At 43.4% G+C, this 25,280-nt stretch overlaps 1 protein-coding gene across 1 annotated transcript in view; it reads right to left on the bottom strand.

Moving 5' to 3' along the window:
* The window catches only part of LOC124775818 (retinal guanylyl cyclase 2-like), a 295,210-nt gene that overhangs the window by 182,554 nt on the left and 87,376 nt on the right, over positions 1 to 25,280 (bottom strand). The window lies entirely within an intron of this gene.

Raw genomic sequence — 25,280 nt, 5'->3', positions numbered from 1 at the left:
AGTGGGTTTGTCGCATCTTCTAAGTGTTCTGCCAACAAAGCGCAGTGTTTGTTTCGCCTTCCCCATAATATTATCTATGGGGTATTTTCAATTTAAGTTGCTCGTAATTGTAATCCCTAGGTATGTAGCCGAATTGACAGCCCTTAGATTTGTGCGATTTATCGTATACCCAAAATTTATCGGATTTCTTTTAGTACCCATGTGGATGACATTGTACTTTTCTTTGTTTGGTGCCAATTGCCACTTATCGCACCATACACAAATTCTCTCTAGATCATTTTGTAATTGGAATTGATCGTGTGATGATTTTACTACACGGTAAATAACAGTGTCATCTGCAAACAGCTAAGGCGGTTGCTCAGATTATCACCTAGATCATTTATGTAAATCAGGACCAGCAGAGGGCCTATGACACTACCTTGCGGAACGCCAGAAATCACTTCTGTTCTACTCGTAGTCCTACCGTCTATCACTACGAACTGTGACCTCTCTGGAATCACGAATCCAGTCACACAACTGAGACGATACTCCACATGCACGCAATTTGATTAACAGCCGCTTGTGAAGAACGGTATCAAAAGCCTTTTGGAAATCTAGGAATATGGGATCGATCAGAGATCCCTTGTCGACAGCACTCATTACCTCATGGGAATGAAGAGCTAACTGTGTTGCATAAGATCGATATTTTCTGAATCCGTGTTGGTTATGTATCAATAAGTCATTTTCCTCAAGGTGGTTCATACGGCCTGGAATCTCATTGACTGGGGTAGGACTGTCTTCAGTGATGAGTATCGCTTCGAACTGAGTCCCGATCACCATCAAAGACGTCTCTGGAGGCGTCCCAGGCGGCTGTGAGACACCAACCTGACTGTGGTGCGCTTTACGGCCCGACATTGAAGAGAGAAGTGATTACCTGGGACGCCACTTCATTTCACAGCAGAACCACTTTGGTAGTCATCTGCGTTGCCTTTACAGCACAGCGGGACGTCGACGATACTCCACGACCTGTTTTGATCCCCTCTATGGCAGGCCATCCTGGGCTTACGTTTCAGAAAGATAATGCCCGCCCGTACACGGTGAGGGTTTCTACTGTTTGTCTTAGTGATTGCTGTACTGTATCTTGGTAAGCGAGGTCGCCGGACGTCTCGCCAATTGCGATTGTTGGAACCATTGTTGGCACGGCCCTCCAACCAGCTCGGGATTTTGACGATACAACGGAATTTGTGATGATATTCCTCAAGCGGACATTCAGCAGCTCTGTCAATCAATGGCAAGCCTAATAACAGCTTGCATAAGGACCACAGATCGACCAACGGGTCACTGACTTGCTCAATTTGTGAAGCACTTTTTCTTGAATGAGTCATTCAATTTTTCTGAAGCTAATTATTTGTTTGTTCAAACGGTACAAATGGCTCTGAGAACGACGGGACAACATCCGAGGTCATCAGTCCCTTAGAACTTAGAACTACGTAAACCTAACTAACCTAAGGATATCACACACATCCATGCCCGAGGCAGGATTCGAATCTGCGACCGTAGCGGTCGCGCGGTTCCAGACTGAAGCGCCTAGAACCGCTCAGCCACACAAGCCGGCTATTTGTTTGTCTGTACATGTACATCACATCTACCGATTTCTGTTTCATTCGACTAATTACTTAGTGGTGCATTTTTTATATCCTTGAGTGTATGAATGTCCAATCTTACATTGATAAAGGCAGAAACTGTGCTCCTTAATAATGATGCAAGCATCATATTCAAGCCCAAAAGAGGTGCAATAACAGAACAAGCAATAACTGAAATATTTTAAAGTATTCTTGATGGGTTCTAGGTAGATGATGTATCACTCAACTCGGAAGAAACGCATTTCGTACAATTCAGCACAATGCAAGATATATACCATCAATTACAACATAGCTCTTGGGAAAGGAGATATATATAACTTTTTGACCAAAGGTCTGTGTGTGGCTTTTGACCAGAACTTGATTTGGAAGACCGTGTATTGGGTTGGGCTGTTTGGGGGAGGAGACCAGACAGCGAGGTCATCGGTCTCATCTGATTAGGAAAGGAGGGGGAAGGAAGTCAGCCGCGCCCTTTCAAAGAAACCATCCCGGCATTTGTCTGAAGCGATTTAGGGAAATCAGGGAAAACCTAAATCAGGATGGCCGGACGCGGGATTGAACCGTCGTCCTCCCGAATGCGAGTCCAGTGTGCTAGCCACTGCGCCACCTCGCTCGGTCCAAGTCGTGTATTACGTTCTCCTCAAACACTTGCATGTATCCATGTTTTCACAGAGGAAATGTATCTTATTTGCGAACGTAATGACACGTTCCAAATGATGACGAGTTGGCCTCTGATTCACAGTGCATGCAAAAAGCTTTATCTTCACTGTAATAGTATTTCAAGGGACAGTCATGACACGTGCAGTGTCCAACCTGGAAACATGGTCGTAGTAATCATATTGTTTATACGGTAATGGGTTAGGTTTGCAATGACGGCTGAGTTCAATAAAAGAAAGACCTCTGCTCCGGCATTAATAATGGCGAGTCTTTCGAAAATAATTTTGCTGTAGTTTAAAACCGCCCTGTTGCATTCTCCACCTATGAAACAGTAATAACATTCATTATGAAATACCTTCTGTGTAATGAGAAGCCGTAGTCAGATGAGTAAAGGCTATTAGTTTCTGCACAGAGGAAATTAGTGCAACCCTGTATGCTGCAGCTGCCACCGTAATAAGATCGTGGTGCACTGTGTCCAAGATCTTTATATACGCCTGCTGATACACCCACAACCGCGCACATATCGAGCGAACGGTGTACCTCAAACAGAATCTCTCTTTTGTCATCCTTTCACCGCAAGGAGCTAGCACGAGAGGGAATCGACAGCTGAGAAACCGTCAGCCGAGACTGCATGGGAGTTATTAAATCTGCTGTGAATAAATTATGTTGATTTTACTCCTTTGTAGAGACCAGACGACATTATTAAGATATTTGTATTATACTCACAAATGAAAAATTTGAATCTATATAATATTTTATAGAAGTGGTTTTACATTGTCTCGTCATAAAATATCTGTCACAATGTTATATTCAATCTGAGAGGATTTGCCTGCAGCGCAACGAATAACACTGAAGGGAACGGAAAAGCACAAAGCTACCTTTGAGCAAGTTCAAACACCAATGGACAGAAGACATTGCAAGAAAATTAGGCCCAAAAATAGACCCATATTTGGGAAATCGATATTGTAAAGAACGCTGTATAGACTGTTTCATGAACTGATGCAAAGAGTGGCGAAGGATGGAAATGTCAATATTGTACCCATTATAAACACAATGTTAGACGATATCGAGACACTGCATATTACGACGACAATGGGCAGCACTTCAGGACACAGTAATGACTACGTATTTCTTGATGTGGAATCTTCTCTGATAAAAAAACCAATCAGGCCATCGTACTCGAGTAAAAAAAATGGTAATTTGGAAGTCACAAACAAAATACCGTTTGTGTTTTTTAAAGTCACCAACAGAATCCAGGGCAGTACAAATGATTTCTTGTGGCGTGATACGTTAGTTTATAAAAGAGTAAGGATATTCAATTTGATCTGTTTCTTTCACTCAAGGGGCCTGGGCTAAAATGAACATGAAGAAAGCTTTTATCGACCTCGGGTAAGGTCAGTTTGGATTCCGTAAAAATTTTTGAACACGTGAGGCAATACTGACCCTACGACTTAGCATAGAAGATAGATTAAGGAGAGGCAAACCTACGTTTCTAGCATTTGTAGACTTGGAGAAAGCTTTTGGCAATGTTGACTGGAATAGTCTCTTTCAAATTCTGCAGGTGGCAGTGGTCAAATACAGGGAGCAAAAGGCTATTTACAATTTGTACAGAAACCAGATGGCAGTTCTAAAAGTTGAGGGCATGAAAGGGAAGCAGTGGTTGAGGTGGGAGGGAGATAGGGTTGTAGCCTATCCCCGATGTTATTCAATCAGTATATTGAGGAAGCAGTAAAGGAAACAAAAGAAAAATTTGGGGTAGGAATTAAAATTCATGGAGGAGAAATAAAAACTTTGAGGTTTTCCGATGACATTGTAATTCTGTCAGAGACAGCAAAGGACTTGGAAGAACAGTTGAACGGAATGGACAGAGTCTTGAAAGAAAGATATAAGATGAACATCAACAAAAGCAAAACGAGGATAATGGAATGTAGTCGAATTAAATCAGGTGATGCTGAGGGAATTAGATTAGAGAATGAGACACTTAAAGTGGTAGATGAGTTTAGCTATTTGGGGTGTAAGGTGGCTGTAATTTCGCATTATATGTTTTGTTTAAATTGTGAGAGCTCCGCGGTCAATGCCTTATTCGGCGCAATTTCTGTCTTTTGCAGCTGCGTTATTTCTACTTGTTTCAAGCGCCTCTGCAACTTCGTTAATGCACGTCTACCTATCTTTGTCGTATTTTCTGTCTTCTCTAATGTTTCAAGAGCAATCCGCTTTGCACCCCTTGCTACTAATCGCGCCTCATTCGCGGTTCTCCTGACCTCTGCAATCTGGAGCGACAGTACCTCATTTTTAACTTCCCTCGTTTCATGTTTTATCGACTGAATCTCGACACTAATGTTTTGGATTTTACTTCCCATTTCAGCACTATCGATCTGAATTTTACTTCCCATTTCATCACTAACGTTTTGAATTTTATTTCCCATTTTACTTGCCATTGCTTTTAGGTATGCAAAGATGCTCAACAAACCAGTGTTACCTAAATCTCCTCTCCTATTGTGACTTTACCTTCCTATACTCTTAGGAGATCTTCTGCCCTTTTTTCTTTACATTTCTTGGTATTCAAGAAAGTCATCACCGTAGGCCCCTATGTGCTGCCCTGTGACGATCTCACTGACGGCGATCTACCACGATCCTTAGTTATTCTGCGTTCACTTGGACTCACTACATTATAGTCCCGTATCTTAACGATTGCCTCAGTGTGTCTCTGTTCCTCATCTTCGCTATCAGATTGCCCACCACAGGCTTGACTGTGTTTATCATCCTCAAAAAGTTCCCTTGGATCGGTATTCTCCTTACCTATGCCTTGTGCTGCTAACAAAGCTAGCTCTTTCTCATTCTATATAGGCTTTTTTGACTACCCCGTGTATCTTCCATTTCTGTATTGTTACAACTAGTAATCTGTTGTGCTACTAAGCGCGCGTTCGCCCTAGTTATCACGGAGTGATCCCTGGTAACAGTTCTACCTTAAAAGTACACCTACCCACATTTATTATGCAACGGGTACGAAACATAAAATATCTATAAGAAGCTAAACTAATGGCAACGTCAGGAACGAGCAGTGTCGTTACAATACAAACAAAATAAAACGACAAAGGGCACAACAAAAAATATCAATAAACTACAGCCAACGGGCTTATGCGCAACACTTCTGAAATGAAATGCAATAATACACACAAATATTATTTTTAATGTTATCATGTGACTTTACCATTGCAAATTATACAAAATAGTTGGTGATCACAATCAATAACGGGAAAAAGTTTTTGAAAATTTGTGAGGTTTCAAACCACTTTATGACTACTATCAGAAGACTCTAAATAGGATCCTGGTAGGGTAAGCCATATCCATGATGCTACTCCAGGCGAGTGTAAAATGTATGTGCACCACGGAAAACACTGAACGTGAAAATGAAGATTTGGTCCTGTCTGATTACCCTCTGAAGCAGATCTTAGGATCTCTTGACGGTGATATTATTTCCTTCTTCTTGCTCTTTAACATATAAATTACAACATAAAAGTAAATGAATGTTAAGGGAACTAGTAACTACAAAATGATAAATGATGTTTCTGCTTATACATTTATTGTAGATGAAAACACCTTTATATATTACAAATGTTTATATATATCAATGTCCAATGGACATAAAGAGATACAAATGAATTTCCTAACTAATATGAATGATCAATTGCCCAAATCTGCCCCTTTCTATGGCTATGCGATCTAATATAAATGAGGCGAGATGAGTGACTTCGTCTACGTACCAAACACTAGAAGACACTACTTTCAAGGATGATCTACAGTGGTGTGCAACCTCAGTGGAAATAAAATTTACGTGATCACAGCTGTTTAGCTTCATAGCCCTAATAAGCCGACGCAATTAGCAATATCACTGTACGTACTGCGTCCGGTGGGTAGGAGTGATGGTTCTCGTACACGTCTGCGACGATGGAAAAACTCCAGCCACAAAATATAAAAACATCTCATTCAAACATTACGACGGCAGAAGACGCTCCTCTGACTAGTATAATCCAATCTTTGTGTTCTACAGACGAGAAACGCAAACTCCCAGCCACAAGGATGGAGTTTAGATAACGTCTCAACGTGAGTACAGGCAGAAGAAGTGCTCCCAATCACTGAATGCTGCATACTCAATGACGACTCCTTACCTGCAGATGAAATCCAGAATCGTATAAGTTCGCAACAGTACAGTGCCTATACGTTCTAACTATAAAATCTTCTGAGAGCAAAGACAGCAAGTACGTCTGTAGCAACAAAGCTGATGCTGAGCGACCGTCAGGCATGGGTGCTCAAAATGGAAGACCCCTTTCTCTCCACCGCTGGTTTCCCAGCAAAGCTCGGCTCCCCTCCCTCCTAGCTGCAGAAAGCAAATCATATTCTCGAAACCATGGATCATTTTCGCTCTCTCCAGATTCTTTCGAAAGCCGACCAACCATATATTAGTTTTTTGCCGTCCAGCGCGGAAAGTTTGCGAGGAAATACCTGTCCCCATTAATTAGGAATACATACAATGGTATGCTTCTCTGAGTAAAAATCCTCAGAAATAACCCAGCCTGCGTGATTTCCGAGGTAACGCTTCCTCGTTCCTCTCAGCTGTGTCCAAGATTTTCAAAGTTTCCGAAGTATTATCCGGTTATCCTTCCGGCCCCGCTACAACACGCGACCGGCCGCTGCTGTATTATGCTTCAGCTCTCAGGTGCCCCGACCGTCCGTCTTGGGTACTTCCTATGTTAAGCAGGACCAACGCACCTGTGTGGGCTTTTCCACCAAGCGCTGGAGTTACCCCTGCCGTTTCATTTCCACTGGCGTTCCAGCCTTTACTAGTATAGGCAATCATTCCCAACGCCGTTTTGATAATAAAGACACTCAGTCACCTTTCATGCAATAAGCGTTAACAACTATTTACAAAGTGTACGTGACAAAGTCAGTCTTCTTTAAATATTCATATATACGATGTACAACCTATCAAATGATACCTAATTCCGGTTGTAAATCATGGAAAAGTATGTAGATGAGTGCTTGTAAGGTGCGAAATTATAGCCACCATACAGGGGAGCAAAGTAACTGATGAAGGTCGAAGTAGAGAGGATATAAAATGTAGACTGGCTATGGCAAGGAAAGCGTTTCTGAAGAAGAGAAATTTGTAGACAGGGAATATAGATTTAAGTGTCAGGAAGTCTTTTCTGAAAGTATTTGTATGGAGTGTAGCCATGTATGGAAGTGAAACGTGGACGATAAATATCGTAGACAAGAAGAGAATAGAAGGCTTCAAAATGTGGCGCTACAGAAGAATGCTGAAGATTAGATGGGTAGATCACATAACTAGTGAGGAGATACTGAATAGAATTGGGGAGAAGAGGAATTTGTGGCACAACTCGACTAGAAGAAGGGGTCGGTTGGGAGGACATGTTCTGAGGCATCAAGGGATCACCAATTTAGTACTGTAGGGTAGTGTCTAGGTAAACGTCGCAGAGGGAGACCAAGAGATGAATACGCTGAGCAAAATCATAAGGACGTAGGTTGCAGTAGTTACTTGGAGCTGAAGAGGCTTGCACAGGATAGAGTGGCGTGGAGAGCTACATAATACCAGTCTCTGGACTGAGAACTACAACAACAGCGACAACAACAACATATCGATACTACGGTTGATGTCCCGGAATTCTTGAGAGAGCATTGATTTTTTGAAGGGACCACAAAAACGTTTTCAATAATAATGCTAACAAAACTTAATTATTGATTTTATGTTGCAACAGTGGGGTAGATGCATTAATCCTGTTACAGAACTTATTCCGATATAATAAATTTTTTCCGTCAAGGTCTACAATTAAAAAACAGAAAACAATAATATGCCCACCGTGTTAATAATTTTCTTTCGATAACTTTTCGTGTGTTCTAGTTATCACTTTGATACAAATGGTACAATTGCAAGGGGACTTTTTATGAGAGCGCTTTCGCAACTGTCATTACCAAAGGATGCACTGCGGTAGGCTAGAAGCGTGCTGGTGCCGACAGTGGTCGGCTAGCATCGTTGAGCCGCCGTCTTGGTGTGTGTTATGTCGGTGCCTGCTACGTGCACTGCTTTAGCCCAGTTTGCACCTGGTGACTGCGCTGGTGACTTCCGGCTATGGCTCCAACTGAGAGTTATTGTGCTCAGAACCAAACTATAGATCTTTCCCATCGAAGGACGGAGATACATCGAAAGCAGAGACCAAGGTCATCTTAGGTTTAGCGACTCCGCCATAAGCATCGGTAAATTTGCCACGTGATCGTCAGTCACGTAGATCGACAAGGTGGGAATTACAACGATGGCCGTTATCACCGGCCGAAGAACACGCGGAAGGTGGCCTTCTTCGGTCAGATACGTCAAGCAGATCATCGTCTGCTACGCTAAGCAGTCATCTTCTGTCAGTGCCACTGGACTCAGAGCACAGCATTAACTCTATTCCGCTGTATTCTGCCGAATTTATCGTCTCGCCCTACCGTCCTCTCACAGGACTTTGACTCTGCAGCAGCGTTCATCTGCATTCTACAAATGTTAGAGGCGGAAAAGTTTCGTCATGATATTTGGACTACCCTGGCCTATATGATGATGGTGTCTGTTCTTTCGGACATCGGACGAATAGAGCGTCTGCCATGTAAGCACGAGATCCCGGGTTCGAGTCCCGACCGGGGCACACATTTTCAACTGTCCCCGTTGATATTTATCAACGACTGTAAGCAGCTTAAGGTCTGTATTTCATTGTAATTTCATTCTTCAAGAGGTGCAAGATCACCAATGGTATCTTTTCTTTCGGACATGTCCGACAGAACAGATACCATCATCATAAGACTTTCTGGCCAATTATCTTCAGTGCGGATGCACTGACATTGCCCGAACTCTCACGGGAATCGGTAGATTGACTGCCGCGAGTAATGAGTGTAATGGGTAGGGACACTATAAATGTAGTGTGTGAATACTAAATTGAGAATGTGGGTCTCACGGGGAGCGTGCTAGAGATAAGTCCCTGCAGTCGCACTATCCTCTGTGTCCTCGGTGGCCCAGTCGGATAGAGGCCGGCTCGGTAGCTCAGCGTATTCGGTCAGACGGTTGGTTGCCCTCTGTAGTAAAAAAACTGTATAAAGGAACCAACGATCGACTTGAAAGGATTTAGTGTGACGTCCGCCCCGCCCAAACGCAACGCGTGACGAACAATGCCGAACGAAAATGAAGTAAAATAATAATATTAATAATAAAGAGAGCGTCTGCCATGTAAACAGGAGATCCCTGGTTCGAGTCCCGGTCGGGGCACACATTTTCAACTGTCCCTGTTGATATTTATCAACGCCTTTAAGCAGCTAAAGGTCTGGATTTCATTGTAATTTCATACCCTGGCCGATGTCGTTTGGAACACACTGAACCCGCTCATTACTCAATGTCACTGTGGCCTTCTGTGCTAGCCTTCCTTCTACTTAATTTATTATTTTACGATTTTAAGTTTTGGCGGATACGAAGTACTGGCGTCTTACCTACACTACTAACGGGTCTCTCGATTCGTGGTTCATAGGTCACTATCCCACTTTGCATGTTGCCTATCTAGCGGCTTTCAAGGGCAACAAAAATTTTGATTTTAAGTATATAGCATTATTATTGATCAAATAAAAAGTTTAAAATGATGTCAAGATCTACTCATTAAGAGGTATAATCTTATAATAAAAGTTTTCACAGTAAGACAAGTATTACAATTAGAAACTGTTTATACAGGTTGGGTAACGAGGGAAGGTACATGCTTTGAGAGGTGATCGTGTTGATCATTCTGAACAAAAAACTTCAAATTAACGTATACCCTTTCCTTAACCATATGGACATACAGTTGTTTGAAAATCGCTGGAGTCAGTCGTATGCCCTTCTTCACCAGCACTCACACGCGAATACAACCAAAGCAACATTAGACTACGTATTGTTGTCTTTACTGATCATTGAAATACGACGTATCTCCTGAATATTACCCAAGGCCAGTGATGCAGTACCTCACTGAAAGGTATCTTGGGCGTTGGATCGGTCGTCATGGAGCCATTTCTTGGTCAACGAGGTCACCCGATCTTACTCCATTGGGTTACTGTTTGTGAGGTTGGTTTAAGAAAGAAGTCCAACAAGCGCAGAGTAGATTCAAAGGAGTAACTTCTCCCTCGCATTGAAACAGCATATCCAGACACTCTGGGATGATAAAGGCATTGAAGTAGAGGATGACACTCTTAAAGCTGAAATACTAAACACATTTTCCCAAGCTGTTTTACAGAGGAAGACCGCACTGCAGTTATTTCTCTAAATCCTCGCACGAACGAAAAAATGGCTGAAATCAAAATAAGTGTCCAAGGAATAGAAAAGAAACTGAAATCACTCAACAGAGGAAAGTCCACTGGACCTGACGGAATACCAATTCGATTCTACACAGAGTACGCGAAAGACCTTGCCCCCCTTCTAACAGCCGTGTACCGCAAGTCTCTAGAGGAACGGAAGGTTCCAAATGATTGGAAAAGAGCACAGGTAGTTCCAGTTTTCAAGAAGGGTAGTCGAGCAGATGCGCAAAACTGTTGGTCTATATCTCTGACATAGATCTGCTGTAGAATTTGAGAACATGTTTTTTACTCGCGTATCATGTCATTTTTGGAAACCCAGAATCTACTATGTAGGAATCAACATGGATTCCTCAAACAGCGATCGCGTGAGACCCAACTCGCTTTATTTGTTCATGAGACCCAGAAAATATTAGATACAGGCTCCCAGGAAGCTGCCATTTTCCTTGACTTCCGGAAGGCGTTCGATACAGTTCCGCACTGTCGCCTGATAAACAAAGTAAGAGCCTACGGAATATCAGACCAGCTGTGTGGCTGGATTTAAAAGTTTTTAGCAAACAGAACACAGCATGTTGTTCTCAATGGAGAGACGTCTACAGATGTTAAAGTAACCTCTGGCGTGCCACAGGGGAGTGTTATGGAACCACTGCTTTTCATATTATATATAAATGACCTAGTAGATAGTGTCGGAAGTTCCATGAGGCTTTTCGCGGATGATGCTGTAGTATGCAGAGAAATTGCAGCATTAGAAAATTGCAGCGAGATGCAGGAAGATCTGCAGCGGATAGGCACTTGATGCAGGGAGTGGCAGCTGACCCTTAACATAGACAAATGTAAAGTATTGCGAATACATAGAAAGAAGGATCCTTTATTGTATGGTTATATGATAACGGAACAATCACTGGTAGCAGTTACGTCTGTAAAATATCTGGGAGTATGCGTACGGAACGATTTGAAGTGGAATGATCACATAAAAGTAATTGTTGGTAAGGCGGGTGCCAGGTTGAGATTGGGAGAGTCCTTAGAAAATGTAGTCCATCAAAAAAGGAGGTTGCTTACAAAACACTAGTTTGACCTGTACCTGAGTTTTGCTCATCAGTGTGGGATCCGTACCAGGTCGGGTTGACAGAGGGGATAGAGAAGATCCAAAGAAGAGCGGCGCGTTTTGTCACAGGGTTATTTGGTAAGCGTGATAGCGTTACGGAGATGTTTAGCCAACTAAAGTGGCAGACTCTACAAGAGAGGCGCTCTGCATCGCGGTGTAGCTTGCTGTCCAGGTTCCGAGAGGGTGCGTTTCTGGATGAGGTCTCGAATATATTGCTTCCCCCTACTTATAGCTCCAGAGGAGATCACGAATTTAAAATCAGAGAGATTCTAGCGCGCACTGAGGCTTTCCGGCAGTCGTTCTTCCAGCGAACCATACGCGACTGGAAAAGGAAATGGAGGTAATGACAGTGGCACGTAAAGTGCCCTGCGCCACACGCCGTTTGGTGGCTTGCGGAGTATAAATGTAGATGCAGATGTAGATGCGTGCGCTCAAGTAAAGGACCGTAGTAAAGAGCTCAGACCAGCAACACAGCAGCTGTCTACAAGAGCTACAGAATGCGTTGCACTTGACGGTGGACTTTTTGAACATCAATCGCGAGGAATGTACACAATTAAACAAAATATTAGGTCAGAATGTTTCATTTAATATCTTTTGCATTTTTCCTGCTTCCCACAGTTTTCATTAGATACCTCGGAAATTCTTATTAACAGGGAATAATATTCATAGGACTTTTTTGTTCAGAATAATTAATAGTACAGTCTCTGAAAGCAAGTATCTTTCCTTTCGACTCAACCTGAATGTCATGCGACAGCGTAACTCAAGGCATGGAAATACACTGGTTATATTCATCCAGTGTTCGAGAATGAGAGGACTTAGTGACTTGCAACAAAGTTTACACATAATTTCAAACATTTACGGAGCTTTCTCTTGCTGACACCCAGCACAGAACAGTGAAATGAATAACAGTTTAACGCCCAGACATCTTCGTTGATCATGAAAACAAACTATCACCTTCAGCATGACGTTTTAATTAACTTATCACTTCTTTATTACTAAATCTATTCGAAATCAGGATCCACCTACACCTCTGAAGTTACACGCAAAATTATATAATCGTACGACATACTTCAAGAGATATTATGTCATACGTATTGATATGCATGAAAAACCAGCTTTTGTTCAAAACGGAGCGCGAATTACTCGGATTATAATCATCCAGAGTTCGATAATGAGAGCACTTAGCGACGGCAGACAAGTTTTAAATATAATTTCAAACCTTTTATAAACTTCTGCTCGTTTACTTGCTTAACGTCAAATATTTAACACAATAACACATTTGTCAAATAACCAGAAGTTTGAAGCTGTTCTATACATGGAACTTAGACTCTTTACAGAATAGGCGTTCGTTGATCGTGCACTAATGTTATGTTTGATGGCTAGTAAATAGTGCAACTGTAAAACTGTTTATTTATTGCTGTACATTACAGCAAGATCGACCTCTGAGCAGCAGCTAAAGTGCCATACGCAAGGTCTAGCAACAAAGTGTAAAACAAGAGGGTCTCTGCCGTAGAGTTCAGCAAAAGTTGCCACGCGTGGGTCCATACATCTGATTGGTCACTTCGGATTCTTCATCTCAACAACCGTATTATTTGTTATCAAGCTTCCGGTACTGTGGAGTAACACACTTATCCCAGACTAATAGATACAGACATTCACCAAGATTGTTCTACCCAGAAAGAATACCGCAAAGCCTGAAGTGTATCTATGCCTCGGTAATTTTCTGCCGCAACATCTATGTATATATTGTAAGTTCTCTGTCAGACACAGTCCTCAGCAAGGTTTTGTACTTGTAAATGGCCATCTTTGTACATAAACATCCATATGACCGAAATTCTAGGCTGTGTGTATCACGCTTTGCACAAACTGTATCAAACGTAGTAACTGCGCGAGGAAAACTTTGTTCTCGGTCGGGATATCTTTCACATGTATGTTGAATAATGCTGGTGACAGAACTGACCCATGAGGGGTTCCTGCTGATACCTTCTTCATTTTCGATATCTGTCTCTCGATTTTAACAATTAATCGTCCTGGTGTGGAAAGGTACCGATCAGTTCGATGTAACAATTCAAAGTTCAGGAGACTGTGAAATTTTGCCAGGCATTCGGCTTAATACACACATTTTCAAAAGCAGTGAACAAAGCAACAAATAGACGCAAGAATTTTGATGTAAGTAATACAAGACTACTTCATTTATTATTATTTTAGGAAGTTGTTTACGCTGTTATAATTCGTTATTTCGTTGATTTACGTTAAAATAGTCCTTTTTAGCTTTCCGTATCTCAATCGGTGGAAACGGAACCATTACAGGATAACTTTGTTATCTGTCTGTCTGTCTGCCCGCCCGTCCTTTCTTAGGAGTCGAGATTTATGTCACATGAACCATGGACCTTGCCGTTGGTGGGGAGGCTTGCGTGCCTCAGCGATACAGATAGCCGTACCGCAGGTGCAACCACAACGGAGGGGTATCTGTTGAGAGGCCAGACAAACGTGTGGTTCCTGAAGAGGGGCAGCAGCCTTTTCAGTAGTTGCAGGGGCAACAGTCTGGATGATTGACTGATATGGACTTGCAACACTAACCAAAACGGCCTTAGTGTGCTGGTACTGCGAACGGCTGAAAGCAAGGGGAAACTACAGCCGTAATTTTTCCCGAGGGCATGCAGCTTTACTGTATGGTTAAATGATAATGGCGTCCTCTTGGGTAAAATATTCCGGAGGTAAAATAATCCCTCATTCGGATCTCCGGGCGGGGACTACTCAAGAGGATGTCGTTATCAGGAGAAAGAAAACTGGCGTTCTACGGATCGGAGCGTGGAATGTCAGATCCCTTAATCGGGCGGGTAGGTTAGAAAATTTAAAAAGGGAAATGGATAGGTTAAAGTTAGATATAGTGGGAATTAGTGAAGTTCGGTGGCAGGAGGAACAAGACTTCTGGTCAGGTGACTACAGGGTTATAAACAAAATCAAATAGGGGTAAAGCAGGAGTAGGTTTAATAATGAATAGCAAAACAGATATGCGGGTAAGCTACTACAAACAGCATAGTGAACGCATTATAGTGGCCAAGATAGATACGAAGCCCACACCTACTACAGTAGTACAAGTTTATATGCCAACTAGCTCTGCAGATGACGAAGAAATTGAAGAAATGTATGATGAAATAAAAGAAATTATTCAGATAGTGAAGGGAGACGAAAACTTAATAGTCATGGGTGACTGGAATTCGAGTGTAGGAAAATGGAGAGAAGGAAACGTAGTAGGTGAATATGGATTGGGGGTAAGAAATGAAAGATGAAGCCGCCTGGTAGAATTTTGCACAGAGCACAACATAATCATAGCTAACACTTGGTTTAAGAATCATGAAAGAAGGTTGTATACATGGAAGAACCCTGGAGATACTAAAAGGTATCAGATAGATTATATAATGGTAAGACAGAGATTTAGGAACCAGGTTTTAAATTGTAAGACATTTCCAGGGGCAGATGTGGACTCTGACCACAATCTATTGGTTATGACCTGTAGATTAAAACTGAAGAAACTGCAAAAAGGTGGGAATTTAAGGAGATGGGACCTGGATAAACTGAAAGAACCAGAGATTGTACAGAGTTTCAGGGAGAGCATAAGGGAACAATTGACAGGAATGGGGGAAAGAAATACAGTAGAAGAAAAATGGGTAGCTTTGAGGGATGAAGTAGTGAAGGCAGCAGAGGATCAAGTAGGTAAAAAGACGAGGGCTAGTACAAATCCTTGGGTAACAGAAGAAATATTGATGAAAGGAGAAAATATAAAAATGCAGTAAATGAAGCAGGCAAAAAGGAATACAAACGTCTCAAAAATGAGATCGACAGGAAGTGCAAAATGGCTAAGCAGGGATGGCTAGAGGACAAATGTAAGGATGTAGAGGCTTATCTCACTAGGGGTAAGATAGATACTGCCTACAGGAAAATTAAAGAGACCTTTGGAGATAAGAGAACGACTTGTATGAATATCAAGAGCTCAGATGGAAACCCAGTTCTAAGCAAAGAAGGGAAAGCAGAATGGTGGAAGGAGTATATAGAGGGTCTATACAAGGGCGATGTACTTGAGGACAATATTATGGAAATGGAAGAGGATGTAGATGAAGATGAAATGGGAGATACGATACTGCGTGAAGAGTTTGACAGAGCACTGAAAGACCTGGGTCGAAACAAGGCCCCCGGAGTAGACAACATTCCATTGGAACTACTGACGGCCCTGGGAGAGCCAGTCCTGACAAAACTCTACCATCTGGTAAGCAAGATGTATGAAACAGGCGAAATACCCTCAGACTTCAAGAAGAATGTAATAATTCCAATCCCAAAGAAAGCAGGTGTTGACAGATGTGAAAATTACCGAACTATCAGTTTAATAAGTCACAGCTGCAAAATACTAACACGAATTCTTTACAGACGAATGGAAAAACTAGTAGAAGCCAACCTCGGGGAAGATCAGTTTGGATTCCGTAGAAACACTGGAACACGTGAGGCAATACTGACCTTACGACTTATCTTAGAAGAAAGATTAAGGAATGGCAAACCTACGTTTCTAGCATTTGTAGACTTAGAGAAAGGTTTTGACAATGTTGACTGGAATACTCTCTTTCAAATTCTAAAGGTGGCAGGGGTAAAATACAGGGAGCGAAAGGCTATTTACAATTTGTACAGAAACCAGATGGCAGTTATAAGAGTCGAGGGACATGAAAGGGAAGCAATGGTTGGGAAGGGAGTAAGACAGGGTTGTAGTCTCTCCCCGATGTTGTTCAATCTGTATATTGAGCAAGCAGTAAAGGAAACAAAAGAAAGATTCGGAGTAGGTATTAAAATCCAAGGAGAAGAAATAAAAACTTTGAGGTTCGCCGATGACGTTGTAATTCTGTCAGAGACAGCATTGGACTTGGAAGAGCAGTTGAACGGAATGAACAGTGTCTTGAAAGGAGGATATAAGATGAACATCAACAAAAGGAAAACGAGGGTAATGGAATGTAGTCGAATTAAGTCGGGTGATGCTGAGGGAATTAGATTAGGAAATGAGACACTTAAAGTAGTAAAGGAGTTTTGCTATTTGGGGAGCAAAACAACTGATGATGGTCGAAGTAGAGAGGATATAAAATGTAGACTGGCAATGGCAAGGAAAGCGTTTCTGAAGAAGAGAAATTTGTTAACATCGAGTAGAGATTTAAGTGTCAGGAAGTCATTTCTGAAAGTATTTGTATGGAGTGTAGCCATGTATGGAAGTGAAACATGGACGATAAATAGTTTGGACAAGAAGAGAATAGAAGCTTTCGAAATGTGGTGCTACAGAAGAATGCTGAAGATCAGATGGGTAGATCACATAACTAATGAGGAGGTATTGAATAGAATTGGAGAGAAGAGAAGTTTGTGGCACAACTTGACCAGAAGAAGGGATCGGTTGGTAGGACATGTTCTGGGGCATCAAGGGATCACCAATTTAGTATTGGAGGGCAGCGTGGAGGGTGAAAATCGTAGAGGGAGACCAAGAGATGAATACACTAAGCAGATTCAGAAGGATGTAGGTTGCAGTAGGTACTGGGAGATGAAGAAGCTTGCACAGGATAGAGTAGCATGGAGAGCTGCATCTAACCAGTCTCAGGACTGAAGACCACAACAACAACAGTAAGGACTAATGTCTCTCGACGGTGTAATAAAGGTTAATGAAAAGCCTGGTTAAATCCGCAGGACAGAACGGGTATTTGGTATTGTTGAAAGGGGCCAAAATGAGCGGCTGTCAGTTACACTCGAACACATGTAACTTTATTTAGTCGCCCAGACAGTACAGCGCAGGTTTACGACCTTGACTATCAACTGATTATGTCACACAATCTTATGGCTTAAGGGCACAACTTGTTTAATTTTTAAAACGGCGAAAGGCCCATTATTTAAAACTCAACTAAAGGCATACAAATTCAAACCATCGACTATGAGCCATTAAAATACACAATTCAACACCAATAAGAAAAAGCAGTACAGTCAGTGGGGCTCAGAAGTTTCCTGGGGTCGGTCTGCACTTGAAACATTGACGTTCGCTTAGGGAAGACAGGTAGCCTGCCCAACTACATCAGATCCGCCGGCAACCCAACCAAGAGACACTCGATGGACCCACCGACAAGACGACTTGCTTTCCACCCGACCAATACACAAGGAACTCCAATGCCAAAACGTAAAAGGTGTAGCCGCCCACAAGCAAGTATGCATAAGCTGTCAAAACTGCACACACGTGTTGGACAGCGACAACACGATGAGGAAAGGACACTGCCTGAATTTTACGTCAGCAGCCAGGGCAGGTAACCGGAACGCTAACGGCCACAAGGCAGAAAATTCCGCTGGTGCACTTGGACTTCAAATAACCAAAACACAGTTAAACTCCAATGGATGGTGGCCAAACTTTCGCTAACTCGAACAATCGCAGATGCTCATGGGAATACCCCCAACAGCCAACCATGAAAACCACAGGCCCAATGTGAACAGACTGGCTTCGGTAATTAAATCACCACTCGACTTTGATGTCCTGGGTCGGTGAGCCACGAACCTCGTAGCAATCGGAACAGCCCCCACACACTCCGACAGTGCGTAAAGACCGCCAGCGGGCCCGGCCCACTGCGCCGTGCGGAGATTTCCCGGCTGGTCTACACCAACCGATCGACTGCCACACATCAGCACGGAGACAGCACTAAGATAACTGAGCAGTCGACATCTTCAGCTACACACAGTTTCACGAACACTTGCACGAAGGACTAGAGAATAATAACGGCAGCGACAAGGACGAATCACCAGTCGGCACACACAGGCAGCCCATAAGCGATCGCCGGCCAACATACACGTCGTCCGACCAGACGATCGACCGACGACCAACCAAGGTGGTCCGCACTCAAGTGATACGTATCGACAACCGTCGGGCGAGTCATGGCTGTCCGGACCTCACTGCAGCCGCACCCCGACTGAACTTCCGCCGCGTCCAAACTCAAACACTGCCAGGTCCGAACTGCACTGCTAGCGCCTCCCAACTCAATGGCAGATCCGAACTCCGATCACACGGCAACCGGGAAGTAATAGCAGTCAGCAAAGATAATAAGCCAGGCCTTATATCGATAAGCGCCGCTGCTGCCACTCACCGGCAGGGAAAGCTGCAACTCAGTAACACCAGTAACTGAAATTAACATAACTAGGTGCTAGTACAGTAAAAACAGTATGTCAAATCAGATATGGAACGAACACGAGCCACGCACGGCTCAGCCTCTAAGTCAATGCAATAAAAAGATACGGCCCTTTATGTCAAATATTTTGATATTCGCAAACCTACACATCAAAACTGGTAGGGTACTTCCAGTCGACCTGTAAACATAAAATTTGGCAAGAAGCAAGGTTTCATAGTGTAAGTACAGGAAAAAGTCAGAAAACTTTGAACTTGTAGTTACGAGGGCTGCCCAGAAAGTAATGCACCGCATTTTTTTTTCCTCAGCCGAAAACAATGGTACAAACACGAAACGGTACGTATGTATTATCTGAAGTCTCTTGAGTGAGCGCGCCAAGTTTCCTTCACTTCCGACAGGTAGCAGAGAGGCAGGACAGTTTCAAAATGGCGTCTGTAGGTTATGTACGTTACAAGAAACGTGCCGTCATTCAATTACTCACTGCAGAGAAAGAAATTGTGGGAATATTCGCTAAGACTTGTGCAACGTCCATGGAGCATCTGCCGTCGACAGAAGTACAGTAGGCGCTGGAGACGGAGGATGAGGTCACCAGAAGGCGGCTCTGCGGAGCTCCACGGTTTGCAGCGGTCCGGGAGACCATCCACGGCTGTCACACCTGACATGTTGCAGCGAGCTGATGTCGTCATTCATTAAAGATAGCCATTCGTGGAAGACATTTTGAGGACGATGAGGAGGTGGTTCACACAGTGAAGCACTGGCTCCGCCACCAGGACAAGGACTGCTACCGACAGGGCATACGCGCCCTTGTGTCGCGCTGGAGGGAGGCCATAGAACTGGATGGATATTACGTGGAAAAATTGGGTGTGTAGATAAAACCCCATTCTTTCGTGTGTATGTAATTCTCATTATGTTCAATAAAGAACTGTTGAAGAAAACAATGCGGTGCATTACTTTCTGGGCAACCCTAATATATCATACGAAAAGAATTATTTCTTTCGGCACGCGTTATCCGACTTCGAACTTGAAATTAAAACATTCTCGAACGTTTTGAAATCTCTGGGAGTGGTGTGTTTCCATTATTAAGGTCGATAACAGGCCAAAACTGTCGAGATTCTCCATTCCCAGAACGGTTGGAACTACCTCTATACATAATTAAGTTTGTACCGAAAGGTCAGCGTGCGAGGCCTACTTGCATCTACATCTACATCGATACTCTGCGAATCACATTTAAGTGCCTGGCAAAGGCTTCATCGAACTGTATGTAGGCTGTTCAGGTTTTTTTTATTGGTAACGCCACGTAGCGCTCTACATGAAAATCACTGACTGTGCTGTGTGAAGGCTGTGGTTGGTTGGCATTGTTGGAATAGTCTCTATTGTAGTGTTGCGCAGTTGGCTGTTAACAGCACGTAGCGTTGCGCAGTTGGAGGTGAGCCGTCAGCAGTGGTGGATGTGGGGAGTGAGATGGCGGAGTTTTGAGAGCGGATGATCTGGACAGAGACAGTAAATTTGTAATATTGGATATCATGGACTGATATAGATATTATGACTTTTGAACACTATTAAGGTAAATACATTCTTTGTTCTCTATCAAAATCTTTCATTTGCTAACTATGCCTATCAGTAGTTAGTGCCTTCAGTAGTTTCAATCTTTTATTTAGCTGGCAGTAGTGGCGCTCGCTGTATTGCAGAAGTTCGAGTAACGAAGATGTTTGTGAGTTAAGTGATTTGTGAAAGGTATAGGTTAATGTTAGTCAGGGCCATTCTTTTGTAGGGATTATTAAGTCAGACTGCGTTGCGCTAAAAATATTGTGTGTCAGTTTAGTTTTGATCAGAAGAGAGAAAGAGCGAAATGTCTGAGTACGTTCAGTTCTGCTCTGCTGTCTGAAAATCAAATAATGTAAGAGGTTTATCAGCACAGTAATTCATTAATTTTTCTAGGGGGACGTTTCAGAACCACCTTCACGATTCTCTATTATTCCAATCTCGTATAGCGCGCGGAAAGAATGAACACCTATATCTTTCTGTACGAGCTCTGATTTCCGTTATTTTGTCTTTGTGATCGTTCCTCCCTGTGTAAGTCGGTGTCAACAAAATATTTTCGCATTTGGAGGAGAAAGTTGGTGATTGGAATTTCGTGAGAAGATTCCGTCGCAACGAAAAACACCATTCTTTTAATGATGTCCATCCCAAATCCTTTATCATTTCTGTGACACTCTCTTCCATATTTCGCGATGATAAAAAACGCGCTGCCTTTCTTTGAACTTTTTCGATGTACTCAGTCAGTCCTATCTGGTAAGGATCTCACACTGCGCAACAGTATTCTAAAAGAGGACGGACAAGCGTAGTGTAGGCAGTCTCCTTAGTAGGTCTGTTACATTTTCTAAGTGTCCTGTTAATGAAACGCAGTCTTTGGTTAGATTTCCCCACAATATTTTCTACGTGTTCCTTCCAATTTAAATTGTTCGTAATTGTAATACCTAAGTATTTGCACCTGCCCATTTTTTTCCCTTATATCAGCGAACGTCACACAACATACAGTAATATTAAGTGTAAACAGCCTGCTGATGATGAACCTCTCTGTTATAAGCGGGTAACTGTGTTATTTGTGCCTAATAAACAGCATTATTCAAAGTGATTGGTTTTTGTATTTACTGCAGTAGAATTACACCGGAAGTCTAATTTGCCAACATCCGCTTAACGCGAATTCCGATGAATCTTCGCCATGTTAGGTTCGGCTAGTGCATATTATTGCGCAAATATTCTATCATATCAGACAAATACACACGCTTTATGGCCATCTAGTCTCTTATGTCACGAAAACAGCTCTTTGGGCTCCTCTGGAACGGCAGTTATCTGGTGGATAACCTTTTTTGCCGCCTCGTCTCCAGCCACACCAAGTCGCGGAGACACTGCAGTGTCCTTCTTCGTTAACAGCGTTTCTGTCATTCAGTTGTGGCAGGCGAGCCCCGCGACTTGACATGCGGACTGGAGACAAGCCGACACTGCTTCGTGCACCGCAGGCAATGGGATGCCGCAGGCTGGAACGGGACGGGACGCGGCCGGTTGAGGCACGGCAGCTGCCAGTGGCGCAGGCGGCTGCAATTTATATGGCGCGCGGCGCTGGCGAGCCAGTAATCTGGGCGCAATTACCGACACGCCTGGCGCCATCCCGCGACCCACTGAGCCGAGCGCAGCCGAGCCCGGCCGAGCCGCCAGCTCCCCGTGAAGGCCCGTCCGCTCTCATTACCGGCTGCTGGCCACCCACCCTACCAGTATCACGGATCCGCTTCTCCATCACTGCTACAATTAATGACGTGCGAGGTATCTGCGATGTAGGCAGCTGCACGTCAGAGGAACCTAGTTAACAGTACTATTTCCCAACTTCCTAGTGATGTGTCCGGTTTCGCTAGAAACTTTGGGGGGAGTGAGAGGCGGACAAGGCGCGGATCCAGTCGGGTTGTTATCCCCCTCTATCCATACCCACTCCCCACAAAAATCGTTATGAAATATAATCTTAACACAAACAACTGAAACAATTCGAAGATTTCAAATATGTATTTTTGAGACGTTTTGCAATAAAGCTGCGTTAAGGGGACGTTTACTACCTTTTGGTTCAAAAAATCGATTTTTTTAAACTGCATTTTTCGATCCATAAAAGTGTTTAGAATCCACCCCCGAAACGGTTTTTCCGAATACGGAACAAAAATGTTTGTTATTCGCTGTTGAATAAAAAATCCGACGGTATTACAATTCGGTGGAATAGATGAAGAAGGCAGTTTGGGAAACGTATTTCCACAAGTGTTAGACGGATGACCACTGACAACACCAAATTGTCCGGCTGGGGAAACTAGTTGGTGCAAGTGGCGCTTTGCAGACGCTACCGGACATCTGGACGAATATCAACACGACCAGCCGCTCTCCAAAGAAGTTCAAAAAGTGGTTCACCCGATCTGCGATGCCCTTTTGGAGGACGAGTTACTGTACCGGTGCTAGGAAGGAAACACACAAAATTCAAATCAAAGTTTGGACGTGTGCGTTGGGAAGTTAGCCCCCAAGCATTTGCATTCTGGTGCGAACACTGTGGAGATTGCGACTTTCCTGGCAGTGAGCAGCTTCAACGAAGGGTATTCATCAATTTAGAAGACCATGACAACGATGGACGTCATCCTGGGACTCTATTCGGCGCAGTTCGCCAAGCATTCGGACGACCACCGGATTCCAGCGGCCGAAAACCGCTTGTCACCGGCCGTACGAGCGGCTCTGGAGCAGTGCAGGATGGCCCAGATCGTGCAAAACGCCCTCTATGAGGAAGAGGAAGGACTTGTTTATGGACCCAGAATAGCAGATTGAACGCAAGTTGCATAATACTACATTTATATGTAGTCATAACTTCAAACGCGTTTTTCTCGAAATGACTTTTTGTTTCATCGCGTGGTATGGTAACATCAAATCTACTGAAGCGATTGGCATGATTCTTTGTTTCCGACGAAGATAACTAAATTGTCTAGGAGTTGTACCGCTTTTATTCCGATCCATCACCTACAAATATTTTTACTTGTCCGACGAAGTCGAAAAATCGATGAAAAAACCCTCTTTCTTTCAAACGGCCGCTATTTGGTTTCCTGTGGTTCAAATAACTTAAGCGAGGTACAACCCCTGAAGAATCTTATATACTTCGCTAACGTCGACTCAGTTTTGATTTCAAACGAGCAGGCTGACCTGTGACATACCGCGCGTGGAGGTCTACATCGAAATTTTATTTCGCTCCGACGGCACTTCCGCCTTTGCTCTTCGATATTTCCGGTTGAAAAAATTCCAGTTTGTAGAGATAATGTCAGTAAACATATCGACCAAATTTTACATTAATATCTATAACACATCCTGAGAAAAAAATTCTCAAAGAACATGCTTTTTTCGGGCCAAAGATAGTAAACCTCCCCTTAATTCTCCTAGCAAGTAAACAATGGTAAGTTGTTGCTAGCCCATGCTAAGTGCACTGAGTTCGTTAGTAAACAATGTTAAATATCAAATGGCTCTGAGCACTATGGGACTTAACTGCTGTGGTCATCAGTCCCCTAGAACTTAGAACTACTTAAACCTAACTAACCTAAGGACATCACACACATCCATGCCCGAGGCAGGATTCGAACCTGCGACCGTAGCGGTCACGTGGTTCCAGACTGAAGCGCCTTTAACCACACGGCCACTCCGGCCGGCCAACCCTCGTATATATATGTACATTGTATGCTGAAGTTTATTCCGTTTGACACTAATACTTAAAGAAAACAGTTTATGGTGGAATTTCAATGTAGAACAATGTGTCTCGGGGCAGCGTTTCCTAGAGCTGTGCAGCGCCTTGAGGATTGGATGGAAGGGTTGATGGGGTTAAAGGACCAAACTATGAGACCGTCGGTCCCCTAATCCTTTATGTGTGAAGACAAGAATAGTTCCCGCAGAGGAAAGACATCTACATCATACTCCACAAGCCATGTAATGGTGTGTGGCGGAGGGTACTTTTTGTAGCACTACCTGAGCCATCCAACCTTGTTCCATTCGCGAATAGCGCGTGAGAAGAGTGATTGTCGGTAAGCCTGTGTATTGGCTCTAATTTGTCGAATTTTCTCCTCTTTATCTTTACGCGAGACGTATGTAGGGGGGAGTAATATGTTATCCGACTTTTCCCGTAAAGTGCTCTCTCGAAATTTCAATAGCAAATCTCTCCGTGATGCACAACTCCTCTCTTGTAACGTCTGCCAATGGAGTTTTTCGAGCAGCTCCGTAACGCTCTCGTGCCGACTAAACGATCCCGCGACGAAACTTGCCGCTCTTCGTCGGATCTTCTCTACCTCTTCTATCAGTCCTATCTGGTAGGGACCCCAGATAGGTGAACCATACACAAGAATAAGCCACTTCCTTCGTGGATGAGTTACATTTCCTTAAGATTCTACCTATGACACAGAAGAAAAATCCAACTGGACTCAGTTGTATCCGAGAATCAAGAAAGCCAAGAGATGAAAGCAAATGCAAGTGAGAGACGAGTAAAATGTTGAAGGTGGGAGAGTTGCCCCTCCCAAAAAGGAGATGGAGATCCATGGGACACGTTATGCAACTGGATACACACTCTCTCAACCTCTACATCCGACCAGTCCCTCCACACCTTCCACTACCACAAGAAAACCACGTACATGGACAAGATAAAAATCTCATGAAACAGAACAATTGCGACAAGTCTGTCAACCAGCAATAGATGTAATAGACTAAGAAGATTTGTAAAGGTTGGAAGTGAAGGAGCCAGGTCAGACCACCGAGCAGGGGCAGCCTAGGGCCCCTTGGGTCGGAGCAGCCGACAGGGCACCCATC

This window comes from Schistocerca piceifrons, chromosome 2 (genome assembly GCF_021461385.2).
Source record: "Schistocerca piceifrons isolate TAMUIC-IGC-003096 chromosome 2, iqSchPice1.1, whole genome shotgun sequence".
Lineage (NCBI taxonomy): Eukaryota > Metazoa > Arthropoda > Insecta > Orthoptera > Acrididae > Schistocerca > Schistocerca piceifrons.
This window is presented reverse-complemented; position numbering and strand designations above follow the sequence as displayed.